Source organism: Heloderma suspectum, chromosome 5 (assembly GCF_057233095.1).
Source record: "Heloderma suspectum isolate Gila_16-S chromosome 5, 16-S_ref, whole genome shotgun sequence".
Classification (NCBI taxonomy): domain Eukaryota; kingdom Metazoa; phylum Chordata; class Lepidosauria; order Squamata; family Helodermatidae; genus Heloderma; species Heloderma suspectum.
This window is the reverse complement of record NC_139462.1, coordinates 207,215,210-207,237,087: the sequence shown is the minus strand read 5'-3', so window position 1 is coordinate 207,237,087 and position 21,878 is coordinate 207,215,210. Positions and strand designations below refer to the sequence as shown.

Genomic DNA, 21,878 nt, shown 5'->3' with positions numbered 1-21,878 from the left:
TGAATATACAGTGGAGGTGAGGAATAGATTTCAGGGATTAGACCTGATAGACAGAGTGCCTGAGGAACTATGGACGGAGGTCCGTAACATTGTTCAGGAGGCAGCAACAAAATCCATCCCAAAGAAAAAGAAATGCAAGAAAGCCAAGTGGCTGTCTGATGAGGCTTTACAAGTAGCTGAGGAAAGAAGCGAATCAAAAAGCAAGGGAGAAAGGGGAAAATGTATTCAACTGAATGCAGAGTCCAGAGAATAGCAAAGAGAGACAAGAAGGCCTTCTTAAATGAACAATGCAAAGAAATCGAGAAAAACAATAGAATGGGAAAGACTAGAGATCTTTTCCAGAAAATCGGAGATCTCAAGGGAACCTTTTGTGCAAAGACGGGCATGAAAAAGGACAAAGAAGTAGGGATGTACGAAAGTCACTTACCTTTTAACGAAATGTGATTCGAGGTGGGGGGGAGGCGCCCCATCCCTCCCCCCGAAATTCTGGCCAGGGGGAGGCGCTCCATCCTTCCCCCCCGAAATTCTGGCTGGGTGGGGAGGCGCTCCGTCCCTCCCCCCAAAAAAATTCTGGCCGGAGGGGAGGCGCTCCGTTCCTCCCCCCCTGAATCCTGGCCGGCTGGGTCTGCAAATGGTGGCGGCCGTAGCCGCCACCGTTTGCGTCCCTGCAGTCAGCCGTGATAGGCTACGTAAATGTTTACGTAGCCTATCACGGCTGAGTAAAAAAACCAAAAAAAAACCCCACGCGTACGTAAATGGCGGCGCCCATGGACGCCGCCATTTGCGTTCCTTATTTTGGCACGTCTAGTCTACGTGAACATTTACGTAGACTACAGCGAAAATGAGGGGAACACAAATAGCGTAGACGCTATGCTATTTGCGTTCCCCTTATTTTCGCCGTAGTCTACCTAAATGTTTACGTAGACTAGACGTGCCAAAATAAGGAACGCAAATGGCGGCGCCCATAGACGCCGCCATTTGCGTACGTGCGGTTTTTTGTTTTTGTTTTTACTCAGCCGTGATAGCCTACATAAACATTTATGTAGCCTATCACGGTATTTTTTTAAAATCTACCCGTGATAGGCTACGTAAATCTTTACGTAGCCTATCACTTTTTTTGTTTTGTTTTGTTTTTTACTGGAAATGGCGGCGGCGGCGGCAACCGGTCAGAAGAACGGCCGCCGCAGCAGCCACCGCCACCGAACCGCCAGGAAGATTCGCCCAAGGTAAGTCCCGTCCCGGGGGGGTGGCCGACCGTTTCACCACCAATTTCAGGGGGCCGAATGCGCTGGCATTCGGCCTCCCTGAGATTCGTGGCGAAATTCTCTGACATCCCTACAAAGAAGGCAGGGACCTAACAGAAGCAGATGAGATTAAGAGGAGGTGGAAAGAATACACAGAAGAATGATACAGGAAAGATCTGAATGTCCCTAATAGCCGTGATAGTGCGGTCACTGAACTTGAGCCGGACATCCTCGAGAGTGAAGTCAAGTGGGTCTTAGGAAGCATTACTAACAACAAAGTTAGCAGAGATGACAGTATTCCAGCTGAGCTAGTAAAAATCCTAAAAGATGATGCTGTTAAAGTGCTGCTCTCAATATGCCAACAAATTTGGAACACTCAACAGTGGCCACAAGACTGGAAAAGGTCAGTTTACATTCCAATTCCAAAGAAGGGCAACGACAAAGAGTGTTCAAACTACCGTACAATTGCACTCATTTCACATGCCAGCAAGGTTAAGGTTATGCTCAAAATCCTACAAGCTAGGTTTCAGCAGCATGTGAACCGAGAACTACCGGAAGTACAAGCGGGGTTTCGAAGAGGCAGAGGAACTAGAGATCAAATCACCAACATTCGCTGCATCATGGAGAAAGCAAGAGAATTCCAGAAAAACGTCTGCTTCACTGACTACGCTAAAGCCTTTGATTGTGTGGATCACAACAAACTGTGGCAAATTCTTAAAGAGATGGGAGTACCAGACCACCTTACCTGTCTCCTGAGAAACCTGTATGAGGATCAAGAAGCAACAGTAAGAACCGGACATGGAACAACCGATTGGTTCAAAATTGGGAAAGGAGTACAACAAGGCTGTATATTGTCGCCCTGCGTATTTAATTTCTATGCAGAGTACATCATGAGAAACGCTGGGTTGGATGAATCACAGGTCGGAATTAAGATTGCCGGGAGAATTATCAACAACCTCAGATATGCAGACGATACCACCCTAATGGCAGAAAGCGAAGAGGATCTAAAGAGCCTCTTGCTGAGGGTGAAAGTGGAGAGTGCAAAAGCTGGTTTGAAACTCAACATTAAAAAAACGAAGATCATGGCATCTGGCCCCATCACTTCCTGGCATATAGAAGGGGAAGAAATGGAAGCAGTGACAGATTTTACTTTCTTGGGCTCCAAGATCACCGCAGACAGTGACTGTAGCCATGAGATTAAAAGACGCTTGCTCCTTGGAAGGAAAGCTATGGCACACCTAGACAGCATAGTAAGAAGCAGAGACATCACCTTGCCGACAAAAGTTCATATAATCAAAGCTATGGTTTTCCCAGTAGTAATGTATGGCTGTGAGAGCTGGACTATAAGGAAGGCTGAGCGCCGAAGAATTGATGCTTTCGAACTGTGGTGCTGGAGAAGACTCTTACGAGTCCCCTGGACTGCAAGGAGGTCAAATCAGTCCATACTAAAGGAAATCAACCCTGAGTGCTCATTGGAAGGACAGATACTGAAGGTGAAGCTCAAATATTTTGGCCACCTAATGCGAAGAGAAAACTAGAAAAGACCCTGATGCTGGGAAAGACTGAAGGCAAAAGGAGAAGGGGATGGCAGAGGATGAGATGGCGAGATAGCATCACTGATGCAATGAATATGGACTTGAGCACACTCCGGGAGAGAGCGCAGGACAGGAAGGCCTGGCATGCTATGGTCCATGGGGTCACGAAGAGTCGGACATGACTTAACGACTGAACAACAACAACAACAACTAATGCAGGGAGTAGAGCAATGGCCACAGGTCTGAAAGACTCCACGTTCACGAAGTCAAAAATGGGGTTTTGCACCGTGGAAGCCACTTGCTGAGTCTCTAGGCCCACAGCCTGTGCCATTCTAAGAATCTGGTTAGAGAATTGTCCCAGAACTTCTGACAGTGATATGGCTTCATTGGGGTCAACAATTGTGTCTGGTGAAGAGATAGAGAAAGGGCATGATGACTAAGACATAGTATCTGACTGGTAACCTTCTGTTCCACACATTGATGACTCCCCTGAAGGGACTTATGTGGTAGGTGCTTCTCCCTCACCTCCGTGTTGAGTGACTGAGCAGTGCACCAAAAGGCAGTGCAGACGGTGGAGCAGTCTGTAGCTGGCAGGGCAGTCTGTAACTGTACAGTCTGTGGTTGTAGCAACACTGGCAGTACATTCTGTTGCTGGGTTGTCTGTGGTTGCTCAGCAGGTTGTAAAGCAGGTTGAATCTCTTTCTGTTGTACAGGCAGTTCTAGTGGTGCTGGAGGGCACGTAGTGACCAGTTGGTTTGGAGACCTCAATAACATTGCTGATGGGTGTTGATGGTACCGGCTATCTCTCCAATAGGAAGGCTCAGGATGGCAGTGGCAGTACTGGCCATATGGCTCATTACAGTAGTCAACCCAATTCTGGGGTCTTTTGTACTTCATGTCCCTTGTGGAACGTCTGCCCCAGTCTGAAAATGGGGATCTGGATCATTCCCGGTACCAGCTTCGCTCGCAAAACCTAGGGGCATGATCTCAAGTACTGGAGGCACACAGACTCTGGCGAGCACTGGCACCACTCATGGCCTGCAACGTGACCTTCTAGGCCATAAAGATAAGATGGTCGAGTAGTCGGCTCCGTTGGAGATCGGTTGCGTATCTCACCCTCTGATGTAGACATAATCAGAATGGGTTCTCCCCTTTGCATTGACTGCATTGTTGGAATGGGTAAAAATAGCATTTGTGGAGCAGCAGGTACTATTGTTGGTACAGGCGACTGCATCCGAGTGGAAGGCACTGGTGGAGCAGTAGGAGACATGGCTGGTATTGGTGGTTGCTGTCGATCCTGAGAAATCTGTAACAAGGCAAGCAGTATGGTCGGCTCTTCATCTCAAGTTGGAATGCTGGCTAACATCGCCTGTATGGACTGATCCTGGTCACAAGACACTCGCACAGAGTTGGACAGACCCGAAGGTCCCAATGCTTGATTCCGAGCAGAATCACACAACTCTTTAGAGTGGGAAGAAGATAGAACAGCCTGCTTAGAAAAATTAATTTCTGTTAGTTTTTTTGCTAGTGTAAGTGCCAACTATCTATCCGGCATGGGAAGGCAATCTTGGATACTTGGCAAAGTATGGCACTGAGGGAATGATGATCCCAACACTGGAGTAGGGTCCTCCATAGCAGGTGGATTGTGTGAGGGTGAAACTGGTAGGTTTACCATATCTTTTGGCTACTCTACCTACTCCAGCGCCCTTTTCCAAAGTGCGGCTTTTAGCCAATCTGACCTGTTTCTTCTCGCTTGATTGGAGAAGGCTTTACATTGAGAATAGTTCTCTAATTCTTGCAGCTAACAAGCTAAAGTGGTGTTCATATTAATAATTTAATTCCCCACAGATTTATATACATATGTATGTTATGTAAGTTGTTTGTTATCCACCCCAAGCATCAGACTTTATTTCATCTGAATAATGAATTAAATACATTAGTACACTCCCTTACAATAAATGTAACTCAATGAAAACACTTTGTTGTCTTAGTGACAAGCACAAGGGGATATATCAATGTACTCTGTGACGAATTTTCAATATGGATACAAATTACTTGTTACTGAACATATAGGGCACATTCACTCTGTAACATTGCGTTTTTAACATTCAACATATTTCCAATTATCTGGAAATATTTAACTACAGTTAAGACAATAGTAAGTTAAGGACTTATCAATACAGTGTGTCATGGGTGCTGTCACTCCTTTGTGATGGACTGCACTCCCCTGCACCTAGTAGCTTTCTCTTCTTCTGTTCTCTCTACTTGCTCTGATCTCAACTCCAGTTGCTTATATCAGGCTTGCAAAACCTCATGTCCAGCGGCAAAATCCAGCCCTCCTAGGGTCCCAGTCCAGCTCACTGGGTTCCCCAGAAAACAACGCCCCTCTTCCCTGGCCCCACCCCCTTTTCCCCGACCACCAATTGTTTGCTTCCTGGCTTTTGTGCAGTTTTCTAACCTTTCCAAAAGGTTAACATGCCTCTCCTAAGGCTTAGTTACTGGAAGTAAGAACTTTAAGTTAAAATATGCCAGTATTTTTGGCCCTGGCTCCTTTGCATTCAGCCCCCTCCCACACTGGAATGCAGCCTGCAAAAGTTTCTCCAAAACAGAATTTTGCCCTCGGGTTGAAAGAGGTTCTGCACCCTTGGCTTATATATTGTAATGTCACAGTGGGCCTATGTTGGCCCATTCATGAATCTTCTGGCTGAAAATGGCATATTATTTATGATAGCACAGAGAAGCAAGACTTTTTTAACTTGGTGCTTAGAGATCACTTTATACCAATGAGAATCTTTGTCTATGGAGTTTTATTTATTTATATCATTACATTTCTATACCACCCAATAGCTGAAGCTCTCTGGGCGTTCACAAAAGTAAAAACCATAAAATACAGTATTATGAACTATAGCATAAAACGTTTAAAACTACAGTATAAAATCAAAGTAAAAACTAGCTAGATTCAGGTTTATGCTGAATCAACTGCACTGGCGGAAGTGGCCTTTCCTGCCCCTCCTTCCCACAGCAGCCCGTCCAATCCCCTCAGTATGCTACCCAAAGTGCCAGGAGAAATGTGGTGAAGGGGAAATCCCCGAAAACTGAGTGGAGGCACTTTTCTCAACCAAAGCCATTCCTCTCAAGGAAGGTTCCTTCTAGGGATGGTGCAGGCACCCGATTCAGTCCAGGGATCTGGCAGAACCGCCCCTGCCCGCACCCCCGAGCCCGCTCGCTGAGCCCCTGCTCGCCCCTTGCCCACGCTCAGCGAATGGCTTGCACTCACCCTGGTGGCTTCACGGACACCAGTTTTTGAAAAATAAAATGGCTATCACAAAAAATGCGCATATTTGCACAGGCATGAAAATGCACATTTTTGCAAATGTGCATGTTCGCGTATGCATGAAAGTGAGCATTTTAAAAAATGCATTTTTGCACACATACAAATATGCAGCTTCACAAAAATGAGCATTTCACACATGAGAATAGGCACATTTGCAAAATGCACATTTTGGGGCATACAAAAACATGCATTTTTGCGATCACCATTTTATTTTTCAAAAAAATGGCGACTGAGAAGCTTGATGGGGCAGCTGGGGTGAGTGTGGGCTGCTTGCCGAGCGTGGGAGGAGCTCGAGTGTGGTCCGGGGAACAGCGAGCAGGGGCTGGGCGGGAATCCAGAGAACCTGGATGGGGATGAGTACACACATCCCTAGCCTTCCTCTCCTGGAAAGCATGTTCTGGATCTAGCCCTATGTCAGGATATCATGGGCATTTGAACAACGTGCTGTGTGCACGAGTGATCTTCAAGTCTGTCAGGAAATGAGAGCAACAAGAGGAATAAATGAAACTGACACCTTTGAAACTATTTGGCACAATTGTATTACCTTTGCAAACATAACAGACTCTCCATAAGGACCTCTGGATCATCTAAAGAAGTCCTGGATAAATTCCTTTTAATATATCCAAGACAATACTGATATACCAGTTCCCAATTCTGTCTGAACAAATCTTACTGAAATCTTTTTCTGATGTTTTGCTTTTACTGTAACATATGTTTACTTTTAATAATACTTTAAAAAAAAGTCTGCCAGGAAACGGATCAACACTTGCTTTTATAAAGTAAGGCATGGCATTTTACATTTTAAACAAAGTAACTCGTAACTCATTTTAATTGTCAAAAAATCCCTCTATATCTTTCCGATATAGATGAAAGTGTTTTCATCTACCTCTATTATTATAAACATATTTCTAACTATGAAAACCACATCACCTGCTCTTAAATGTAAACAACTTTATATCCTATTGTTGCTGAAGTAGGATTTACAGAGCATTCTATCTCTCATCTCCTGTTGGGATGAACTCAGCTTCCTCCTATCTTTGCACGGCAAATGACATATATACGTACATATCACCAATTCAAATGCAAATTCAATCACATTTTGCCCTTCTCTTCATGGTTCAGATGAGCTATTTGCTTAAAAAAAATTTTTAACATTGTTTGAAATGTAGCATGTATGTTTACTTAAGTAAGCATATATTCATCCCCTTATTAAAACAACACACAATTCTAAAATAGTGGGGAAATGCATAGGTGAGGAATATTATGCTATCATAGTACCCAGCTAATCAACAGTATGCACTGGGTTCTGCTGCAAACACACAGAATTAGTTTCCTTTACGCTTGATCCTAGAGAGAAGATTGTACATTTGAACAAAACACTGTAAGAGAGCAATCCTATGACCCCTGGACAGCATCTGGGGGGCCATAGGATAGTTCAGAGTCCTGGATCCGAGGTCAGAGTCAGTGTTCCGACCTTGGACCCAGGAGTCCAAGCTCCCACTTCTCCCCCTCCCCCTTGCAAGAGGTACAGGGAGAGGCTGGCTGCCTCTCCGAGCTCGCAAAGGCAACCTTGGAGAGGATGAAAAGCAGGGGGAAATGCCCATCTAGCTGAAATGCAGAGCAGAAGGAGCATGGAGGCAAAGATTGCCTCCACTGTGCCTCCTGCTCTGCAGTGAATGGCCATAAGCCTCTGAATTCCAAGGCTTACAGCCATCCCCATAGGATTGTGCCTGAAGTATGCTTCCACAGTGGCCTTTTGGTTCACGTTATGTGTTTGTATGCACCATAATACTCCATTTGAATTAATGTACCTGCATCAGGAGGTTTTGTTCAGTCTTTCAGTAGCTTCTCAGGTGATTTACTGTTCCCAAACCTAAACGATAATACATACAGGATTAAAACAGTATATCTGGCTTCTGAGATGGGTGACTGGGGGGAAAGGAAGAACTGGCAGGTTGGTTTGGGGAAGTAAAGACTGCACATCTTTTTCTTTTTTAAAAAAGGAATTGCTTTCAAAATATTTTCCATAGATTTAAAAACTATTTTTACAAATATATGAAATATGAACATATGAAACATGAAAATACACAAATCATACAAGTTTAATCTACATAGTTTCTAAAAATCTTCATACTACAAGAGAGCAATCATATAGGCCCTAGACAGCGTCTGGGGGACTATAGGGTTTTTCGGATTCCTGGATCCAAAGTCGGAGCAATGTCTCTGACCTCAGATCCAGGAGTCTGAGTTCCCCACCCCCTTCCCCTTTCAGCCTGTACAAAGAGAACCGCACCGGCTGCCTCTCAGAGGTCACAAAGGCAACCTTGGAAGGAAGGGAAAGGGGGCGGTTCTATGGGAGGGGAGGGGACTGGGGAAGTGGGGATACAAGCTATCCCCAGCCTCCTTCCCTCCCACTTTACAAAGCCCTAGCTAGACAGGCAAAAACACCTGTCTAGTAAAAATGAAGAGAGGGGGAAGCACAGAGGCGAAGATAATCTCTGCTCTTCTCCCGCTCTGCATAAGGATGCCCACCAGCTTCTGAGTTCAGAGGCTGACAGGCATCCAGATAGAATTGCACCCTTAATTATTCATGTAGTTTTGTCATAACTACAAAAAAGAAAAAAATACAAGCAGCTGAATGGCATTCTGAAATATATTATTTCAATATGCTACAAATGAAATCCCTTTTCTCATAATTCCCTCAGTATTCCACCCCTTTGGTTTCTCAAACACTAAGCAATCTTAAACATGACCACAATATGCCATATCTTTAAAAGCCATCCCCAAATGAGAGGAGTATTACTTTTTTCCTCATTACTGGCTATACATATCTTAGCCACTGTTAAAAAAACAAGTACTAACTCTAAGTCAGATTCTAGCACTATATTCTTCACATTACATAGTATTACCATTTTGGGATCTACTGGTAAAGAGTAGCCTATAATTTCTTCAGTTACCCTAATAACCCTCTCCAAAACTGAGTAATAACAGGATATGTCCAAAATCTATGAAACAAATTAGCAGATGATGAAGAATATCACCAACACATACAAATATCCTATAAGGAGTAAGATACTATTGATACTGAACTTTGCAAAAAATTTCCTTTAGGTCAGGAGTACCTTTTTGACCCCAAGAGACAAATCTGATGTTGTGAGAGGGTCAGGGTGTGGAGGGGGAGATACACATACACATACATGGGTGGGGGGAGAGACACACATATACCAGGGTGGGGAGAGACACATACACACAGGCTTGGAATCACTGCAGCCTCCTCACCATTCCAGTGACCCTGACTGGACTGCTGCTTTACCGCCGCCATCAGCAGTAGCTTCCTCTCCCCAACAGTGACCCCAACCACATTGCTGCTTTATCCCACACTAATGATGGGTAAAGCAGCCTCCTCTCCACCCCTGTGACCCTGACTCCTGCGGTTTCCAGAAGGGGAATTTCTTGCTTGTCACCAAACTCTTATCAGAGGTCAGAGATAAGGAAAGGGATTCCCTTGCTAAGGCTATCAAGGAAATCTCTTGCTTATCTCCAATTCCTCATCGGAGATCAGGGATAGTCAGTGCCACCATCACTACAGATATAGCAGGGTCTAGCAGGGTGCATGTACCCCATGGCCCATACCTTTTGCATCCCTGCTTTAGGTCAACTGAAATCAGTTTAGATGGAACCTTTTTTCCAAATCCACACCCATTCTTTCTGTCAAATAGCTTGAGCTATCTCTCTCTTCCATTTCTCTTTAAAATGATGATTCCATCTTACATATTTAAAAAATATTTGATAAATTTTACTAAGACCTCAAGTTACACCCTTTAATATTTCTAATCCAAACACGGTTCCTTGTCACAGGTTTCCATATGTTTAAATTAGAGCCCTAACAATAGCAGGGGGTGGTATTTCCCCCCAGTAGCTCGCCAACTTCTTCCAAAGTTAGAAATATTTAGACTGCAATGCTAAAGAAGCAAAGACTTTTTTGTGGTGGAAAACGATGCACAAATTTAATAATAATAATAATAATAATAATAATATGGGACTGGCACTCTTTAGACAGAAGGCTCCGAGACTGAAGCCCTCTACCCATCCAAAAGCCTGCCATCAAGAGTGGATGGAGCAACAATAGGTTTTTTCTACCTTTGTAGAAGTCATGAATTTTTTCAGCAGGATTTGCCTTTCTATTTGCTTGATGATTTTATCATTAAAAATGCTTTCTACATTAAACTAACCAGCCTTAGATTGCCTTTTAAAAACTGGTGTTACATTGGGCACTCTCTAGTCCTCTGGTACAGAGGCTAATCATACAGATGTGTTACATATTTTTGTTAAATCAGCAATTTCACATTTGGGTTCTTTAATGATGAATACCATCCGGACCCAATGATTTATTTGCTTTCAATTTGTCAATAAGGTCTAGGACTTCATCTCTTGTCACCACTACTTCCCTCTGTTCCTCAGACTTCCTTCCTGAAATAGAAGTCTAACCCAAATGCAGACAGCAAAAACAAACACAAACTTGCACAGAAGAAATCCAAGCAGACATGTAATGGCATGTAACAGCAGCAAATCATGGGTCAAGTATCTTCATTTTAATTTACCCATGATTTCCTGTGATGTGTGCTGGGCACATTCCGCAAGGATTTTGAATATTAACCTGCTACGTGACGTCTGAACCTGGAAATGAGAGGTTAATTGTGGGTTAAACAACCCATAGGTTAACGTACAATTAGTAGTTAGGTTAATTGTAGGTTGTTTAACCCATGATTAACCTCTCATGTCCAGGTTTGGATGTCACGAAGCAACCCCCAATCAGCCTGATCGGGGATGAATCTTCAAAAAGGCTGTGGAACACACCCAGCATGTACCAGAGCAAACTGTGGGTTAATTAACCAAAGATGTGCTGCTGTTATATGTGAACAGCCCCAGTAAGCAATGCAAAAAAGTATTTTGAGCATATTGCTAATAACATCAAGGCCAAGAATACAGAATTCTTTAAATACAGCAGAAGCAGGAAGCTGGCTAGGAAGGCAATTGGACCACTGGATGACAGCAAAGTTAAACGAGTACTAAAGGAGAATAAGAAGATACAAAACAAGCTAAATACATTCTTTTCATTGGTTTTCACTGGGCCAAATTCAATTTTGGATAAGCTCTTTGGGGCAGCATCCCAGTTGTGGGTGGGGAAAAGCACAAAACAGAGCAGGACCAAAATATCAACATATTGTAGCTTAAAGCTCTTACTGCTGGTAACTAAGCCTTAGAAGAGGCATTTCAACCATTTAGAATGGGGAAAAATGAGAGCTAGTAGTATCATCTAGTGGATTTTTTAAATTGAAGAGCAGGACACAAATTATTTTAATTAATTAGTAGGCAGATCATGTTGAGCTTAGAACCAGGTTCAGTTCTCCACTTGGACAAAATCTTTGCGGGGTGACTTTGGGCCAGACACAAACTCCACGCACAGGGCCAGCTCAACAGGCGAAGCGGAGGAGTCCCAATGCGTGGACGAGATGGTGGTGCAGGGATGAGGGATTCAGATTTGTTAGGCAATGGGGAATGTTTTGGGATAAGCCGGGCCTGTACAAGAGGGACAGACTCCACTTGAACCAAAGTGAACCAGACTGCTGGCACTAAACATAAAAAGGGTGGCAGAGCAGCTTTTAAATTAAACTCTAGGGGAAAGCCAACAGGAGCTGGGAAGTATCTAGTTCGGGTTAAATCATCCCAAAGGGGTGAAGATGAAAATGTTTTTGATTGTCCAAATGGAGAAGGGGAGGAAATAGGTCAGGAGTACGTGGCAGAACATAATAGCCCATCAAAGGGGCCAACGTCCCATAGCAAAAGATGCACACGCCAGAGGCATCTGGGGAGGAACACCACACATAGGTGTTTTTATGCAAATACTAGAAGCCTCGGAGCCAAAATGGGAAGGTTGGAGTGCTTGATTTTAAAGGAAAACCTGGATATAGTGGGCATTACAGAAACCTGGTGGAGTGGAGATACAGTCATCTCTGGATATAAACTCTATAGGAAGGACAGCGAGGGGCGTACTGGGGAAGGTGTTTCCCTGTACATCAAAGAGGGCATAGTGTCAAGCAGACTAGAACACCTAAAAGGGGGTGGGGTCTTCCACAGAAGCACTGTGGGTGACAATACCAGGCTCCAAAACTAATTTAGTGCTAGAAATGTGCTATCATCCCCAAGACCAGAATGCTCTGAGTGGCCTAGAGAATGAGATGGAAAATGAAATCAGGGAGGCCTACAAACAAGGAAGTGTTGTAATAATGGGCAACTTCAATTACCCCCACATTGATTAGATAAATGCATGTTCTAGCTATGAGAAAGATGTTCAGTTTCTAGATGCCCTCAATGATTGTGCCCTAGAACAGTTGGTAATGGAACTGACCAGAGGGGAGGCGACCTTGGATTTAATCCTAAGTGGTGTCACCCAGGACCTAGTATGAGGCGTAAATGTTGTTGAACCAGTTGGAAACAGTAATCACAGTGCAATCAGATTTAATATATTTAAGTGGAAAATTGCCCTGGAAGTCCAACACAGTCACATTTGACTTCAAAAGAGGAAACTTCTCTAAAATGAGGGAACTGGTGAAATGGAAGCTAAAAGGGGGAGTCAAAAGGATTAAATCCCTTCAAAATGCTTAGAGTTTATTCAAAACCACAATAATAGAAGTCCAGCTAAAATGTATACCACAGGTTAGGAAAGGTAGCACCAAGTCCGAGAGGTCGCCAGCATGGTTATCGAGCAGTGTTAAGGGAGCTATTAGAGAAAACAGAGCTTCTTTCAAAAAATGGGACTCTTTCCGAAGTGAGGAAAACAAAAGGGAGCACAATGGCATCCAGGATGCCATTTGCAGCTGCAAAGGCATTAGTTTAAGGTATATGCAGCTGTAAATGGCTGCATTTACCTTAAACTAAGGCCTTTATGGCCACAAGTGGCGTCCTGGACACCATTTGCGTCTGTGCTTTTTATTAACGCGATAGGCTACGCAAATAGCTGCGCCATTTGCGTCCACAGTCACTTTCCTTCAACCAGGGATACGGCATGGCAGCTGTATCGCTGGCAATCCAGAGCCAGAGGATCCGGCTGAAGAGGATTCCTCCTGGAGGCGGGGGTAAGTCTTCCGTTCCGCCATGGACTCCGGGCGGCCAGATTCTAAAGAAGGGTTGGAGTCCGTGGCAGGATTCTCCCCCATCCCTAATCAGAAGCAGAAAACCAGCTAGGGAGGCAGTTGGACCATTGGATGACAATGGAGTTAAAGGAGTACTGAAGGAGAGCAAGGAGACTGCAGAGAGGCTGAATGAAATATTTTTATCCGTCTTCATTGCAAAAGATATAGGACAGATACCTATGCCTGAATGGATGTTTTCATGAAGGAAGTCTAAGGAACTGAGGCAAATAGTGGTGATGAAAGATGAAGTCCTCAACCTTATTAATAAACTGAAAGCAAATAAATCGCCAGGCCTAGATGGTATCCATCCTAGAGTTCTCAAAGAACTCAAATATGAAATTGCTGATCTTCTAACCAAACTATGCAACATGTCCCTAAGATCAGCTTCTACAGAGGACTAGAAGATGGTCAATGTAACACCAATTTTCAAAAAGGGATCCAGGGGGATAATGGAAATTACAGGCCAGTTAGCTTAACATCTGTTCCAGGGAAATTGGTTTAAGACATTATTAAAGATAAAATTAGTAAGTATATAGAAGGACAAGCTCTGCTGAAAAAGAATCAACACAGCTTCCACAAAGGTAAATCCTGTCTCACTAACCTTTTAGTGTCCTTTGAGAGTGTCAATAAACATGTAAACAAGGATTATCCAGCATAGTTTACTTGGATTTCCAAAAGGCTTTTTACAAAGCCTCTCAGCAAAGACTCCTGATAAAACTTAGCAGTCATGGAATAAGAGGACAGGTCCTCTTATGGATCAGTAACTGGTTAAAGAGCAGAAAGCAGAGAGTAGGAATAAATGGCAAATTCTCCCAACGGAGGGAAGTAAATAGTGGGGTCCCACAGGGATCTGTATTAGGACCAATGCTTTTCAACCTGTGCATAAATGATCTGAAATTAGGAGTGAGGAGTAAAATGGCCAAATTTGCGGATGACACCAAATTATTTAGGGTGGTTAAAACAAAAAGAGATTGTCAAGAGCTCAAAAAGGATCTACCCAAACTGGGAGAATGGGCATCTAAATGGCAAATGCAGTTCAATGTGAGCAAGTGTAAAGTGATGCATGCTGGGGCAAAAAATCCCAAATTCAAGTATAGCCTGATGGGATCTGAGCTAGTGGTGACTGACCAGAAAAGAGATCTTGGGGTTATGGTGGACAGCTCAGTGAAGATGCCAACCAAGTGTGCAGCCGCTGTAAAAAAGGCAAACTCCACATTAGGCATAATTAGAAAAGGAATTGAGAATAAAACTGCCAAGATCATACAGACCCTATACAAATCTATGATGCGATTACACTTGGAATACTGTGTATAGTTCTGGTCACCACACCTAAAAAAAGTATATTGTAGAGCTGGAAAAAGTGCAGAAAAGGGCAACTAAAATCATCAAGGAGCCAGAGCATCTCCCCTATGAGGGAAGGTTACAACAGCTGGGATTGTTTAGCTTGGAAAAAAGGAGTGTAGGGGGGGACATGACAGAGGCCTACAAAATTATGCATGGTGTGGAAAATGTGGATAGGGAGGCATTTTCCTCCCTCTCTCAAAATACTAGAACCGGGGTTCATCCTATGACACTGATTGATGGGAGCTTCAGGACAGATAAACGGAAGTACTTCTTCACACAGCGCATAGTTAAACTATGTCATTCACTACCACAGGATGTAATGATGGCCACAACTTTGGATGGCTTTAAAAGGGGGTCGGACAAATTCCTGGAGGAAAAGGCTATCAATGGCTACTAGTCCTGATGGCAATGTACTACCTCCAGGACCAGGGGCAGTAAGCCTATGTATACCAGTTGCTGGGGAACGTGGGTGGGAGGGTGCAGTTGGGCTCATGTCCTGCTTGTGGGTTTCTCGTGAGCAGCTGGTTGGCCACTGTGTGAGCAGAATGCTGAACTAGTTGGACCCTTGGTCTGATCCAGCATAGCTCTTCTTAGGTTCTTAAACTCTCTGCCTAACCTACCTCACAGGGTTCTTTGGAGGTTAAAGGGGGGGGGGGCACCATGTATCCTTACTTGAACGTTTTGAGGTAAGGTTGGAATAAAGACATAATAGTGAAATACATAAATATAAAATACATAGGAGGCTTTGTGGGATAATGAGGGTCTATGTCGACGAACTGTGAGAACGGAGGGAGTTTGCTGGAGCAGTGGCGTACAGGAGACTTTTCTGACGTCCCTCCCCACTTTTTTTCCACAGAACGCGACTTCAGCATTGCTTCCTGACGACGCCCCAATTATACGATAAAAAACCAGCAGCACAATATCGGTTCCCTAATAAAATTCATTTCACTTTCAGAGACCCACTTAGGCGAAGACCGACGCTGCCCTTCCCCCTCTGCGGTCAGTGCTTTCGAAAGGAGGTTCAAGTACGCGGCCGCCTCATCCTCCCCCACACGGCCGCTCTCTGCTCCCTCCAGCCGGCGCGCTTGCGGCGTCTTGCTGCTCTTTTTTCTGGGGAACGAATCGCGCGGGACCGAAGGGCGGAGAGCGCGCGCGCGCTCCCTTTGCGTCGTTAACTGCCGTTTGTTTTGAATCCGCACGAGGTTTCCGAACGGAGAAGCGAGCCCCGTCGGTTGGCGGCGCGCGCTGCGGAAGCCTCTCTCTCTCTCCCTCTCCCTGCGCGACGCCGTTGTGGCAGGGCAATATCTTTATTACGATCAACTGAAAGGTCACAAGGAAATGAAATAACATTCGAGTTCACCAGAATTCTTCATCAGGCTGGCAAGCAAAACAAAACCAGCTTGAGGGGGGATGTTGCTGGAAAACGTCCCAGCAATATCTTTTCTTCCCTTCCCCACTTTCCCCCCCCCCTTTTTGCCTAAGGTCCAGCCTGAAGGATTTGGATGAACTGGAAAGCTTCCTCATTTCTTTGTGACCTTTTACTAGGGCCTAATAAAGATATTACCCTACAGTTACCTTTGGCTTTCCTTGTAATGGAAACCCACAATTTTTGTCTCTCTAGTAAATAATGTCCATGTCCTGTTGCTGTCAAACCTAGACAGCGTAGTAAGAAGCAGAGACATCACCTTGCCGACAAAGGTCCGTCTAATCAAAGCTATGGTTTTCCCAGTAGTAATGTATGGCTGTGAGAGCTGGACTATAAGGAAGGCTGAGCGCCGAAGAATTGATGCTTTCGAACTGTGGTGCTGGAGAAGACTCTTACGAGTCCCCTGGACTGCAAGGAGGTCAAATCAGTCCATACTAAAGGAAATCAACCCAGAGTGCTCATTGGAAGGACAGATCCTGAAGCTGAAGCTGAAATATTTTGGCCACCTAATGCGAAGAGAAAACTCTCTGGAAAAGACCCTGATGCTGGGAAAGAGTGAAGGCAAACGGAGAAGGGGACAGCGGAGGATGAGATGGCTAGATAGCATCACTGATGCAATGAATATGGACTTGAGCACGCTCCGGGAGAGAGCGCAGGACAGGAAGGTCTGGCGTGCTATGGTCCATGGGGTCACGAAGAGTCGGACACGACTGAACAACAACAACCTGTTGCTGTCACTGGGACTTAATAGCACAATCCTGTGCACATTTTCTTAGAACGTGCAGAGGATTATTCTCAGGAAAGTGGGCATAGGATTGCAGCCTTCTTAGGTCTGGCAACACAATTCCCTCACCCCCTAATTTTAGAAATGAAGGGTGAAATCCTATGGGGATAGGCAGCCACCTCCAAACTTGGAGGGGACCACCTAACCAATGCAGGACAAGAGCAGCACGGAGGGGATCATCCCCTAAACGCATCAGCCACCCTGCAATTGTGGCTAGACAGCCGATTTCAGCTGTCTAGTCGTGGGAAGAAAGAGCGGGGGAAGCAGCTGCAGGATGACACATAGAATGTGTCGTACCAGCATTTCTGCCTTCCCCACCCCGAAACACCCTGTTTTCACCACTCCGCACTCCTCTTCCAAGCACGTGGCTATTTCGAGCTGCCTGCGAGGCAGCGTGAGAAGGGGGGAAGGTCCGTTCTCCAGGAGCCAACCTCGGAGCACGGGCTCTGAGGTCAGTTCCCAGGCACCAACATATCTTATGGCTGTCTAGCCGCTGACTAGTGACCATAGGATTGATCCCTCCAAGGATTTCCCCCCCTAACAATCAGAAGCTATTCTCATTGGGTTTGCTTTATTTAATACTGTGTCACATACAGCCTGATCCTTTTTAGAAGTTAGTCCTTACTGAGTTTAATGGAGTTTGCTTCCAACTAAACCAGCATAGGATTGCAGTTTTAGTCTGCAACAAAATGAGGGTCCATGTGCTATTACTTGACCCAATGAGGATCAAGTAATAGCACAAAACCAACACTATTATTTTAAATTATAAAATGCTGTATGATATATCAAATTACCTTATATATTACCTATAAATAGATAAACTTTAGAAACCACCACAAACATACATTAATCCCATTGTTGAAGTACTTTTAAATTGTTTTAGGTTTTAATTGTAAGTTGCCTTGGGGGACCTATTTGGCCCAAAGGCCAATCAAAAATGTATTAAAAAACATAATATACAAAATTATATTATTTTATAAATACGTATCTGCAGAGTCTGGATAACTATTAGGGTTGGTATATTCCCCCCCCCCTTACACATGTTTTCTGCCTTTAACAGCTGAAGTTCAAGAAGGGCAGCATGAAGATGGGAGATACTCCATAGAAGAATTTCTGAGAACGTTACTGTTTTGTCAGGGATTCAGCTTCTATCTGTTTTAATTTTTAATTATTTATTTTTAGAATATTCAGTCATCTCCAAGTTTCTTAATTTGAGAACATTCTGAGGATCTGTGAGTAGCTTATTAAGCCACCATGGTGTCAGGTTTCCCGATCCCCCAGCACACACACACACTCAGGCAATCTGACACCAGACACCCAAAATCAGTGAGATTTCTTTATTGCAGGAAATCCCACAGCAAAAGCTTAATGGTTACACTCTTCAGAAATCATATTGCTGGTGGTGAGTAGTTATAGGCTGTACGTAATTCCAGAACAGACCAAAGCTAAACACTACTACCACGACTGAGATCATCATCAACATGGTTTCTCTGTTGCCATCTCCACAGTTCTGAACACAAGGGAAGGGACTCTGGATTCCCGGCGTATCTAACCCAGGCAGTCCATGCACGAGGTTCCAACCCTGGACAAGGCATGAGAATGATTCTTGGAATGACCCCATCAGGCGATCAAGGGATAAACTCTTGAAAGGCCTAAACAAAACCACACCCATAGAGAGTCCAACTTTTAATCTTTTGTTGATAACTCCAGGCTACATGGTTGAGGCCTACCAAGATCAAAGGAAGGGTAAAGCCAGACATGCAAGGAGTTCCGTGCCACTGCGTTCTCATTGGGAACTCCACACTGCATGCATCCAGGCAGAGGAAAGTCCAAAAGTCGTAGATCAAACCCAGCTTGCCAGTACACTGAGGACAAACACAGACACACAATCCATAGTAAACGAGAGTTGAAGTCATTGAAAAGCCTCACAGTACTTTTCATGGCAAGTTTATAGCGAACCAAAGTTCCAATTAAGGGAGAGTCCATGTGCAGAGTGCCTCCAAAAGCCCAGATGCTGATGGATCCAAACAGAAAAGGCTTCGGGCAATGAAGACACAATGTTCTTAGCAAAGTCTCTTCACCTTTGCATCAGCTTAAAAGGGAAGGCGTGACTGTAAGACACCCCCTCCAGATCCCTCAACAGACAAGGGCCTTTAGCCTTTTATCAAGGGCCCTGTCTAAACAGAGGTCACTGCTCAGCCCTCCCGTAGTGACGCTTCAACCTGGGTGACCCTTCTGCAAACCCCATCCCTCCTCTGTCAGGTTCTCACAGACAGCTTCCAACCTCCCTGCCTGCCAAAGCCAGACCAGCAGGTGGACACGGAGTTGGGTGACTCCCCCTGGCTCTGCTCTGAGAACACTGACAGAGATAAGCTCACACAGATTCTGCCATTTCAGAGACTGAATAGGCCCAAGCACTTTCAGGCTACTTCTAATCAAATCTTGGCTATTACCTGCAAGGCCCACTGCAGTGCTGAACCTGGGCCCTGACACATGGGTTATTGTTACATCCGAATGCGGCCATTCTATAGGACAATTTAAATAAAGTCCTCAGCCAGATCAGAGTCTTCCTTTGGAGGCTTCTTTTTATAAATAAATACAAAAATGTAATTTCCTCTCAAAAAGGATATTGCAAAGTTGAAAAAGGTGCAGAAAAGAACAACCAATATGATCAAGGGGCTGGAGTAACTCCCGTATGAAGAAAAGTTGCAATGTATGTAGGGATGTACGAAAGTCACTTACCTTTTCGCGGATGTGATTCGCGGTGGGGGGGGAGGCGCTCCGTCCCTTCCCCTGGAATCCTCGATGGGGGGGGTGATCCGGTCCTCCCCCCTGGAATCCTGCTCAGACGGATCTGCTCCGCGGCGGCTCTGCGGAGCAGCTGGCCAGGGCCGTCCGAGCCAGAGTTCCGGCCACGGACGGGCTGCTGCAGACGCAAATGGTGGCCACTGTAGCGGCCGCCATTTGCATCCTACCAGGCTGCCGTGATAGGCTACATAAGTATTTACGTAGCCTATCACGGCAGGCCAAAAAAACAACAACCTGCGTATGCAAATGGCGGCAGCTACAGCGGCCACCATTTGTGTTCCCTAATTTTCGCCCTTTTATCCTACGTAAATATTTACGTACGCTATTACAGCAAAAAAAAAGGGAACGCAAATAGCATAGTGGGCGCCATTTGCGTTCCTTTTTTTTCGCCGTGATAGCTTACGTAAATATTTACGTAGGCTAAAACAGCAAAAAAAAGGGAACGCAAATGGTGGCCGCTGTAGCCGCCGCCATTTGCGTACGCGGGTTTTGTGTGTTTTTTTTGCTTGCCGTGATAGGCTACATAAATACTTACGTAGCCTATCACAGCAAACAGCAGACGCAAATGGCGGCTGCGGCAGCCGGTTGAAAGACCAGGAGCCGGAGCTGCTGCCGCCGCCGCCAGAACATCTGCCCCAGGTAAGCTTCATCCAGGGGGGGCATCCGGGGGGGCGGCCGGTGGGAGCCCATTCCTCTACGGGTTTCAGGGGGCCGAATGCCAGTGCATTCGGCCTCACTGAAATCCATGGTGGAATTCTCCGCCATCCCTAAATGTATGGGACTGTTTAGCTTAGAAAAAAGGTGAGTAACCAGAGACATGATAGGTGTACAAAATTATGCATGGTGTGGACAATATGGGTAGGGACTAAGAGACATTTTTCTTTCTCTCTCAAAATACTAGATCCCGGGGTCATCCAATGAAGCGGGAGATTTGGGACAATAAAAGGAAGGACTTCTTCATAGAGTATATAGTCAAATTATGGAATTTGCTACCACAAGACGTAATGATGGCCACCAACTTGGATAGCTTTAAAAGAGGATTAGACACATTCATAGAGGTTAAGGATATCAGTGGCTACTAGTCATAATGGCTATATATTACCTCTAGATCTCTCTGGGCAATATTGGGTATATGTGCATGTCTTTAAGGCACATGTGTGTGGATTGTTTGGTAGGTTGGAATGTATCTAGATAAGAGGGGCAGGGGGATAAAGAATGGGGGCAGCCCTATGGGGTAATTATAGGTCAGGGATGGCACATGATGAGGAGAACAAGGAATCAGCAGTTCAGAGGACACAGATGGATGCAGACCATCTCCTCTGCTCACCCTTCCCTTATTTCACAAGTACTTGGTGGCACAGTTACTGGCCCCTCTTGCCTGATGGTACTGCTTCTTAATGCCAGATTTGTTCACAATAAGACTTCACTCATCTGTTATCTGATTATTGATGAGGGAGCTGATGGGGCATGCATCACTGAAACCTGGATGGGGTTGATCGGACCCAGCACTGCCCACCTGGTTATTCGTTGCAGCATCAAACCAGGCTAGAGGGGGCAGGTTGGGGCAGTAAAACAGATTGTGGATGTTGTTGGTGTACCACTCACCCTGCTGCCCAAGAGTCTCCCTGACTGAGCTGGCTGAGTGTGGTTTCTAGTGTGGTGTTGGAGAAACCTAGGATGTCATTTCTGGGAGACGTCAACATTCATGCCGAGGTGGCCTTGACTGGGTCAGCTCGGGACTTCTTGGCCTCCATGAAAACCATGGGTCTGTCTCAATTTGTCATTGGGCCAACGCATAGAGCAGGGCATTCCCTCAATTTAGTCTTTGCCTCTGAATGCAGCAAGGTGGTCCAGATATTGGGGTGGGGGGTTGAAGTTACCCCATTGTCATGGTCAGACCACTGTCTAATCAAGTTTGGGCTTCTGGAGCCAGTCTCTCCCTGCAGGGGTGGGGGGCCCATTAAGATGGAATCTGATGCATTCCTGAATGTGAGGGGGGAATTTCCAGAAGCCAGAGCGGGTAATCATTTCAAGGCTCTATACTATGGAATGGTGAGACATGACAGGCTGTTGACATGGTCACTCCCAAGCACCCTCTCTGGTGCTGTGGAGCCCAAGGTGCTCCCTGGTTCTCTGGTGAGCTCCAGGCGATGAAACAGGCTGAGAGACAGCTAGAGAGTAAGTGGCATAAGACTCATAGTGAGGTCAAT

The 21,878-nt window shown here is 45.1% G+C and overlaps 1 protein-coding gene across 1 annotated transcript in view; it reads right to left on the bottom strand.

Annotated features, from left to right (window-relative positions):
• Positions 1-15,778, bottom strand: part of CCDC7 (coiled-coil domain containing 7) — a 360,733-nt gene extending 344,955 nt beyond the window's left edge. Inside the window, exons 1-2 of the mRNA XM_084859830.1 lie at positions 15,614-15,778; positions 7,925-7,986 (exon numbers count right to left, since the gene is read on the bottom strand). The gene's annotated coding sequence lies outside the window, so the exon portion shown is untranslated. The remainder of the gene's footprint in view (positions 1-7,924; positions 7,987-15,613) is intronic.
• Between the last annotated feature and the right edge of the window lie 6,100 nt (positions 15,779-21,878).